At 29.1% G+C, this 10,386-nt stretch overlaps 1 protein-coding gene across 1 annotated transcript in view; it reads left to right on the top strand.

The window, feature by feature from the left end:
- The first annotated feature begins 2,255 nt into the window (after positions 1–2,255).
- Positions 2,256–10,386, top strand: part of Stacl (SH3 and cysteine-rich domain-containing protein) — a 324,840-nt gene continuing 316,709 nt past the window's right edge. Inside the window, exon 1 of the mRNA XM_085952491.1 lies at positions 2,256–2,540. The gene's annotated coding sequence lies outside the window, so the exon portion shown is untranslated. The remainder of the gene's footprint in view (positions 2,541–10,386) is intronic.

Below are 10,386 nucleotides of genomic sequence, written 5' to 3'. Positions count from 1 at the left end.
ACTGGTCTCGGACTTGATGATGAAAAGGTATGTATAAATATACCGGAAGTAAAAGAAGAATATTTACTATGAACGTTGTTAGGCTTTATTGTAATAATTATCTAGTGCTATTGATAAATAAATAAACTGGGCGGTATGTTGCGGATAATAACTGTAATTAAACCTTGTGCTGCACTAAAACTGAGTATATGACACTAAATTTTATGGGAATAGCGATGATTTTATCGTTCATTTAAATATTCCATCAATAATACAGTGGTCTATGCATTATCTACCTTGCATATAACTAGTATTTTTTACTTATGAGTATTGCACAAAATAATATAAATTCATATAAAAATAACAGATTTGTATAGACGTTGAATTTTTTTTTTACTTAGGTCGTAGATGGATCCAAAATATATTACTTATAGTAAAGATGAAAAAAATATTATTGGAACTAATATTTAGATTTTCTGCGAGTCATGTCATATTGGAGATTCATTTGGAGCAAAACTTCACACTGTACGGATATACAAACTTAAGATTGACTTGATAAGTCAAAAAATAATTATTTTCAAAATAAATAGCTTGAATTTTTAATATGGGAATGTTATTATTTTATTAATTCTACCATTTTGAACGTGAAATATTATGTTCAACTTGTACCAGAACCTAATATTGGTCCGAATCAAATCCGGAAACCTGAATTCATGAATAGCCATAATAATTTATAATACCTATTTAGATGAATGTTTACAAAAAAATGCTAATGTAATAATAAACGTTAAAATAGGCCGAAGATGTCAACCAAAAGCAAAAGTATATTCGAGATGCTATCTTTAAGAATATAAAATTTTCTAATGTCACCAATTCAATCATACGTAAACCCTTGAAGACTATACTATACTACAAAAATATAACAATATAAACATGTTATGTTTATTTATAGTATATTTGATGTCATATTTTTTGCAATTTAATTGAAAAGTACCTATATTATTATTTTTGAAAGAGTAATATATTATATTATATAGTATTTAAGGTCAACGTATAACGATGATTTAGAAGGTTTATAGTACAAACTAAACTATCTTCTATTTCTTCAACAGCACTTTGTGATTTGGCAGTCGGGCAGCCTTCTCTGCAACTTGGTTTCACTCCACGCAGTATTCAGTAAAACGCAGAGCTTATGTTAGTTGAAAACCCCTGGCAATCGTAATTTGGCTCGGGTATCACAATTTAAGAGCTTATCTTTTCCAACATATAACCTGATTAATACCGTGATTTTTTCCAGGTTAGCATACTAAAATAAGAGATGCCACCAACTAAAGATGATGAAAAAATCCTAAATATGTGATATTGACAAAAAGTTACCTTTGGTCTACTAGTACAAGTACAAGTGACTTCGCATATCAGACTCATTTTAAGAGGACTTCACCCCTTTACAATGACTTTCCGCTATAATTTCAGATTCACCCGATTAGTTAATTACGTATTATATTATGATTCTATGCGCAGATATTGCTTAAATAATCTTTAAATATCTACTGAAGTTATATGATTGGATAGTGTATAATTCAATCCGACTCAAATTTGACATTTTTAACGCTTCGCTGTATCGTATTGCTGTATTAAAAAAACATTTTAATATAAAATTTAGTTTTAGAGACCTATGGAGAGATAATCCCTCGTCAATTTTGTATAAGTAGCCAAAAACAATGTATTGATCATTATTTGTATGATGAATAATTACGTAAATACTTCAAATACATACATATGTTATGTAAATAAAGCAATAACGCAAGTAGCCATTTTATTTTTGGGGGTGCCAATATAAGAAAAAAATAATGAACTTGTTGCCAACGCTAATAGGTACACGTATAATATTTTGATTTGAAAATCTAACTGCCTTATAAGACTACTTCAAGTATCAAGAGTCCAAATTCTTTCCCATCGACTTACACGTGCGGTAAAATATATATTCTAATCGATTTTGTTTAAAAATCTCTTTTTAATATTTATTACATACGCACTACTAATCTTAACTAGCTACTATGAGTGCTTTAATAAATACAAAATGTCGGCATTGCGGCGATATTAAATAGAATGCATTACGAGTAGCTTAAGTCATTATGCAGCGGTCATGTTTGCCGTATTCTCCCATTTTCCAGTGATGGATGTGAAAATTTGTAAGTTGGTTGTTTCGCCGGTAGATGTCGTTGGCGGCGCCTGTTTTCCGCGACCCTTGGAAACTCAGTTGGGCTTTGGCAGTCAGTTCGCAGAGAGCCGAGCTCGGCCGCGTAACGCTGCCCGGGAAATCTATTTCTGTCATCCACTCAATTGTTTTTTCCGCCCCGCGATGTTTTCAAATTTTAGAACACTCTTCCGAACGAATTGTTTTTTTTAATCCTACCTTATTAGGCTGTTATGTATATAGTGTGCTTTTAAACCGGTAGCGCCCGAAAAAAATATAATTAATTAACATAAAAAAGTGGTGTCAAGTTTGTTAAACGAAATTTATAAATAAAATATCAAACGAACCCTGGATTTTTAACAAGGTATTTAAAAATAAAGTCAAATCATGTAATTTTGTATGAACAAGTTTACAAAAATAAAAAAAACAACAGTTTTATTTGTATATGGATCTTTTTGCACATTTTTCTTATCTATCTACCTATTACTGGACCAACTTACAAAAATAAATATAATTCATAAATTATAATTACACTTATTCTGAGAATAACTATTTATATGAATTTAAATGCCATTTTTACGCTGGCTTAATATAAAAATAATGCGGCCCTTATTATAATACTGACACTGTCCCTCCCACTCAAAATAATATTATTAAAATAAAAATATATATGAATTCTGCACAAAAATTTAATGTGATTCTACGTAATTAAGTTAAAGTACCCCTAATAAAAAGGCGTTTTTACAAGTGTTTCGACTAAGGCTGTTTAATAATTAAAATTAACAAATAACGGCGATTGTATGGGACGTATTGCCTGTCGTAACACTTAAGCAGTAAGTGAGAAATTACCTCATGTTTGGTTTAATTCCGATATTGTAATGTGTATTATTTTTTATTACTGCAACTCTTTGAGACCCAGCTGTGTAAAAATGTGTTTTTTCTCACTACTTATCTTAAACACAAATAACTCTCTGAATATTGTAATTATTTTGAGCAGATATTAATTTTCAACGATTATTATTACCTACGCGTAGATGCGTTGATGCTTTGTCTCATAATTTTAGACTATTTGCATTTATTATAATATATTACCTAAATTTAGTTTTTTATTCATTTTTTAATTACGATAATTTATTATCAAATTGAATAAATTTGAGCTACACATCTTATTTGTCTCTTTATAATAATATGTGTATTATTTTTAAATATACAATTTTTAACCTCAAAATGTAGATAAATTGGCGAAGATACTAAATTAAATTTCCTTACTGATAAAAATTCCAAGATAACCATTTAAAACAGTATATGTCAACATAATATTATACTATTGTATAGCAATTTTGATAGTTCTTACTAACATAATAGATTACACATACCTACCTATTATTCAAGTCAATTCAATATAATATATAATAATTATTACACTAATTTAATAAGATCAGTACTAGTTTTGTCCGCCTCACGAGATATTCTCAACTGATTCATCAATATTGAAAATTTCGTGCTGCGCGGACGAAAATAATTCTAACTATATTATATAGTATGTATATAGTATGCGGAATAAATACTGTGTACTTAATTCTATTTTTTATTATTATAATGACTTTCCGCAAATAATTGATAGTGAAAACTACACAAAAAAATACTATAATTTGTCAAAATCAGTATTTTATGAAAATGATAAATATACTATTACACAGGCAGCTAGAAATAATTTATCTTATATTAATTAGGAAACAATTATGTGACTGTATATTGTGTAACAATATAAATATGCACCCACAGAGGTCTAGTGCAGCGCCCGTATTTGAAAACACGTGTTCTTGTTTTTTTATCCAGGTGCCGCAGGTGACGAAGAGTGGGTCAGGTTAATGACTGAAAAACATTAATCGCAAATAGTTGGCTTATATAAATACGCCTATAAATGTGTCTCAAAAAAGCGAGTATGTTAATTTGGTTTAGTATGTAAATATCGGGAAAAAATTGTTTTAATCAGCTGGTCTCAAAGTGTTGATCTATGTCGTTCGTATTAATGTTGTATTCTAGTCATAGTACCCGGAGAGCGAGCGGGGAGCGTGGGCGAACCGCAGTATATTGCACGCACGAAATTATCGCAAGTTATGAATAGAATCTTTGTACAAGTCGCAAGTCTTAGTTACGAGTAAGCTGAGATCGTTGCGACCCTAAAGTCGCAAGCACTGTTGGCTGTACACAAATTTTTCATAATTTAATTTCAATGCAGCTGCATCTCGCTTTCAAGCCACCCGCTTTCCGTATTTTAATGTTTAGTTTTGCAAAAAAAAACCAATGCACTACTTTTTATTTTTGCTGTCAATGTTGCAAGATGAAACTGTCTATTATTTATTAAACGTATTCAAAAATATTACAGTTTAAATCAGTTACATATACATATATCTATATAACTATTATTTTTATTCAACGAATAATTAAAACATTCTTTATATTAAACAAAGCAAATTCATGTAGATACGTTATAACTAAAATTTGAAGTCATCCAAAAATCGGTTAGTTATTATTGCACTTAATTGATACATTGATTTAAAACACAAAAATCGATAGCCAAAATTAACGCAATTTGATAAATATTTCAATATGTGAAAACTACTAGTTAATTTTATCTTAATTTGTTACAATACCCGTAGCTTAATTAAAAATTGGTTGGTTTTTTAAGAATCCTAAAAAACGTTACACTGAATCCCAAAAATTTCGGCATTAAAACAGCACTTTCTATGAAGAAAATTCTGATAATTATAATAACATACGTTTTTATGGACATTGACCTTGATATTTTTTTGAATTATCATTTTATTATGTACGTACCCAATATCATAAAATACAACTTAATATAATATAATCACAATGATATCACAAAACAATAACAGATTTGTTTATTTACTACATTGTTTGAACCGCAATACGGATTCAAGATTAATTTAAAAAAAAAATGGTAAAAAATTATTCTGGATTTTATTTATATCTTCTGTGGTCAGTTATTCGTGCGATCAATTTTTCTTAAACCTAGTTTCGAAACTATAGTTTGGAAAGAAATATCGAATAAATGAAAGCGGTAGACGCTACCTTCTTTCTATATTATTTTAATATGATTTTCTTTGATTTACTCAGAAATTAGATCAGTTTGAAATACGTGCATATTACTTAAGACGAGCAACTATGTAGGTACAAATTAAACGTATTTTGTCTAATTTTGAATTAAGTGTGTAATAAATTATCTGTAGTTACATATAAAATACATTTTTATCACAATGCGAGAATGTAGAAAAAAATATTGACATTATATTATAATATGTGAAACTTTTACGGTTGCATGTTATCGTAATGGTTCTCGATCCTTTTTCCTCTATATTTCATGGTTTCCGACAAAATTCAATATTTGATCTGGTATCTCTGGTCATCGCAACTGACATGGTACACTATTTTTTACTCTGAGAAACATTTAATCTCAGGTAAACAAACTCCATTTCGACCCACTTAGAGCAGCGTTCGCATTTATTAATCTATCAGTACATTTCAATACATTAATTCTTTGACAGTAGTTTGTGATGCCTAGGTAAGAAGGAAAGGGAACACGCAAACAACCCATAAATATATTACGATAAATATTTACGTGTTGGTTTTAATTGTTTCACTACAAATCAATAATATACTCTAAACCGAAACCGTTTCTTTGTAAGTTCTATTTTTGTGGTATCAATTATTCATACTTACCTGTTAGTTAGTTTATGTTACATTTTTATTTTCTATCCGTATACCTGGTTATCTGTGTCATGGCACATATGTAAATTTAATTACCCATTTCGACAAAGATAATAAAACAGGTGTCTACTAGAACTTACAAATTTTCGCAATCGATACGTCATGAAACACTCGTTCTACGCATATATGAAAGTTTAGATTTTAATCGCTATATTATATGATAACATGTTATAATATATATGCTTTAGTCTATAAATCCTTAATTACTGGTACTTTTAATGAGAAACTATGTAATCTTTCGATAACCTTTTGTATAAGAGATATAGACACTGATTTATATAAAATAACGGTAAATGTGCCGCAGACGATGTCATGAGATTTTATAACTTTCTTTTTAGACCAAATAAAACCTAACCTAACATTACATAACCTAACCTTATCTAACCTACCCCAACCAAATATTACCTATTATAATCTTAGTTTGTGATAATGATGCATCAAAATTTATGAAAATTTCAAATTTTCAATTAACTATTATTGTATCGAAAAGCATATGCGCCGACAGAAAAAGTTATTTATTATAATTATTGTCTACATGGAATAAACTATTTTCCTAAAAAATATATAAAAGCTCATGACAACATCTGCGGCAAAATTACCAAAATCACATAATATTTTTTGGCATTATCTTTGTATTCTCTATCTTCTTGGTTTCTTGTGATGACCCTCGCACTTATGTCTCCAACAATGTCTTCCCAGCTTAGTCGGAAAAATTTATGTAGGTGAAGAGTGTCGAACCTTTTTAATTCTGGTATGACTTCTTGTTATACTCGTACCATGCGATTCACAAGCTAATATTATATTACATGCCAAAAAACCTTATCTTAATGTAAGCGATGAGATTATACGGACCATAAAAATTATAATAAACAGATGTAATTACACCCTTTCTAAAATCAGATTACCAAGACTGATGTATCTACTTGAGAAATATATTTTCGTTAATTATTGGTTAATGCTTTCTTTATTTATACAGTGCAACAGGTTATGTGGTAGTAGTGGTGAAATTATTTTGGAAAAATACAGGCTTTAAGAAAATCACATAAATGTATTATAATATCACCAAGAATTGATCCTGCCTTACGTATTGGACTAGACACGGGGTGGTGTTTTATGGGATTCTTCGATAAAAGTTTATTTTAAAATTAAAAAAAATGCTCCTTTAGATCTGCATTTAATCAATATAGATTTAAATGGTATTTCTTTTAACATATTTTCAAAAATATCAATGTTGACGCAGCCATATGATGTCAAATAAGTTCATTACTATAAATATTTTCGGAAAATTTGTAAAATATAATATGTCTACGAATGCACGTCGAGTATACATGGTGTCGTAAGTTTTCGCCTCAGCATTGAAGATAAAAACTAGGGTGACATTATACTTATAGTAATCAGACAGTCTGTTCAACTACTCACAAAGTATAAGTTATAAACTACCGATTGCATCGTTAAATAATCAGATTTAACACACTGTAAAGTGTAATGTAATAACTATTTTTTTTATTCAGCGAATAGTTCACAAAGTTTGAGAATGTAATACTCTTCATTGAATATACATAATTTGAAAACACCTTACAAAGATACCTACTAGAAAAAATCTTGAAAATAATACGACGCCGAGAGCGACTCAAACTCATATCTATTTTGTTTACCAATTAAGCTATGACAAAATTAACTAGTGGTCAAACATCTGAAGCGTCTCTTAAATTGCATTATAATTGTATCACAAAGGTGGCTCAATTGGTAAAACAAACCGATGGATATGGTTTCAAGTCCCGCCCGGCGTCGTATTTTTAACAAGATTTTCAAGAAGAAAAGAGAGAATTTTTATTTAAGGTGAATAATAATAATCCTCTAGAGTCTAGATTCAAGTCAAAGGAGTTTTTTTTCGTCAATAGATTTTTCATCGGAGGATTTAAGATTTTCTATTTTCAATAGAACTCGAGAGCATTTTTTATGGTATTTTCCGCCAAAAAAAACACGTACCTGTTATACCTTGTTAAATCATAGGTACATGTACCAAAATTATGGGAATAATAAGTTCGATTGGCATTGAGGTTTTTATATACTTCTGATGAAAAAGTTTCTAATTTTATGATTCTTCAAGAAATGAAAATCACAAATTTTTTGAAAACAATTTCAAGAAAATAAGAATCTGCTATTTCTATTATTTCTCGAGAATTCTTGAGACAGATCATGATCATAATCTTTAGTTAGGTGTCTACTTTTATGCATGAGATGACATGCTGGGAATCATTGTATAACGCATGTCATCATTACTACGTAGTGACGTAGTATTGTGTGCTATTGTATACTGCTCCGTCTACCTTCCTCAATATCTTTCTTTCAAAAATATTAATCTTTCTTTCATCTTTTGAATATGATCAAGCACTCCAGTTAATAGATTACTATATGCTTGATGAGTGGTCTATAGAGTTTTTAGAATATGTCAAAAGTATTATCATAAGCGGAAAATCCAGTCCCAATCGTTATTTAATCGTATAAATTAAGGTACTACTTACGTGTATTATATTTCAAAATTTTCTTACAGCAATTTTCTCTTAGAGAGCACTCCGACTACTAAAAATATATAAAATATTCTTTTGAATTAATTCTATGTAGCTGTTTTAAATAATTTTCCAGTTTAGTATTTTAAAGTGTTTACTGAATCTCCTGTAAAAGTGTATATATATATATATATACTCGTATATATTATTATATATACTCGTATATATTATTATATATGATAACGTTGAACGGTTAGCACAGCACTTCAAATATTTCTCGGTGCAGAAAAATGTTATGTAGGGATTTATAAGATGCATCTGCATTGCAAAAGCTCTTTTAAAAGTCAGACAGTTTTTGACGGTGGGTACTAATTTTTTTTGAAATGCTAATGTGAAAAAAGTGGCACATTTGTAAAATATTTTGAAAAAAAAATATCAACTCTCAATCTAGGTATAATTTTTGTTGATTTTTTTAAAAGAAATCTCTTTTTACATTTTTAATTATAACATATTAATACATTCGAAGTCCACAAAAATGTATATTTATAATATTATGACCTGGTTAAAAAATTGTCAAATAATCAACCACTGAGAGATTAGCGATACATTATCAAGAGCGAAATTGCGTAGGTAATGTTGAATTCCGTATATGTATAATATGTTCCATACAAAAAATTCAGTAAGTATCAAAATATCATTTTCACTTTAAAAAGGTATACTTAATTGTTTCCATTTTCTTTTTATTAAAAATACATTGTGGTTTGGCATATTTCACGCAAAATTGTAGTTTCAAATATTAAGTAAAATCAAAAATGTTGTACAATACCGTACGGTTGACAACACCTTGCATTTATTGTATATACAGCTCGTTATTGCATCTTGAACCATTCAATCTATTTTTTTTATTTCATGATGCGACATAGATTTTAGCCGCCTCATGGAAATTTTTCTTAACAGATTAATACGAACAATGGATATTAGCCATTTGCTCAACCTATTATGTTCATGCTCCGGACGCATGACTTCATAAGCATAAAAATATATATTTATGTAAATCATTATTTTATGTCTTTATGTAGAATTTGATTTTTAATTTTATTGAACATTTTAAATGAATTCCATAAAAATATTTTTAAATATTCTCTCATTCTAAAGAAAAATTCATCATCTTTAATCAACCGTTTAAAGTTTTAAAATATGAATCCTAAAGTTACAAATTGCCAATTTATTAAAATCGTTAAACGAACAATAATTTCACACTACTTACCGCTCTCGTGGAAACGGCTCAGATTTGAAATTAATTAGCGCTAAAACGTCCGATATTTTATATATCGAACGGCAGTTTCCAAAATTATGAGTCAGTGTCTCCTGATCAAACGCTTTGGCAAATTGTCAAACATTTTCTTAAACGCTTCGCGAGTTATTTTTTTTCATACAGATTTCGCGTTAACAATTCATCATGTCTCAAAACCTACAAGAATTTCCGCAAGACATTACACCAACAGCTGTTTAGTTAAAAAAGCTAATTTTAGTCTGTTTATTGAGTTGGAGATTATTTTTCAGAGCTTCAGTTTTATAATGGATATTTAATTCAGTCGATTATTATTTTTTTAATAATTAGTCTAAGGCCAATTTTCGAGCGTCTTTCTGTTATATTTAGATATTGTGGTGTCATAATCTTGGCGTATTAATATTGTATCGTAGGTTGGTTTTTTTTTCTTTTAATATATGTATATATTATTATTATATAAGTTCCTATATGATTATGTGTTTCATTGCTACTACATTTATCGTTATTCTAGCGCGTACTGCGGATTTACATACCGCACTTTAGTCACATTTATAATATGTTATGTATTCAAACAATGTGTATGTTTGTATCCGCGGCATGGAGCCAAAAAAATA

This window comes from Rhyacophila brunnea, unplaced genomic scaffold (assembly GCF_057557595.1).
Source record: "Rhyacophila brunnea isolate RB1 unplaced genomic scaffold, BYU_Rbru_1.0 scaffold_3, whole genome shotgun sequence".
Lineage (NCBI taxonomy): Eukaryota > Metazoa > Arthropoda > Insecta > Trichoptera > Rhyacophilidae > Rhyacophila > Rhyacophila brunnea.
The sequence above is the reverse complement of the archived record's forward strand: the minus strand, read 5'-3'. Positions and strand labels throughout refer to the sequence as shown.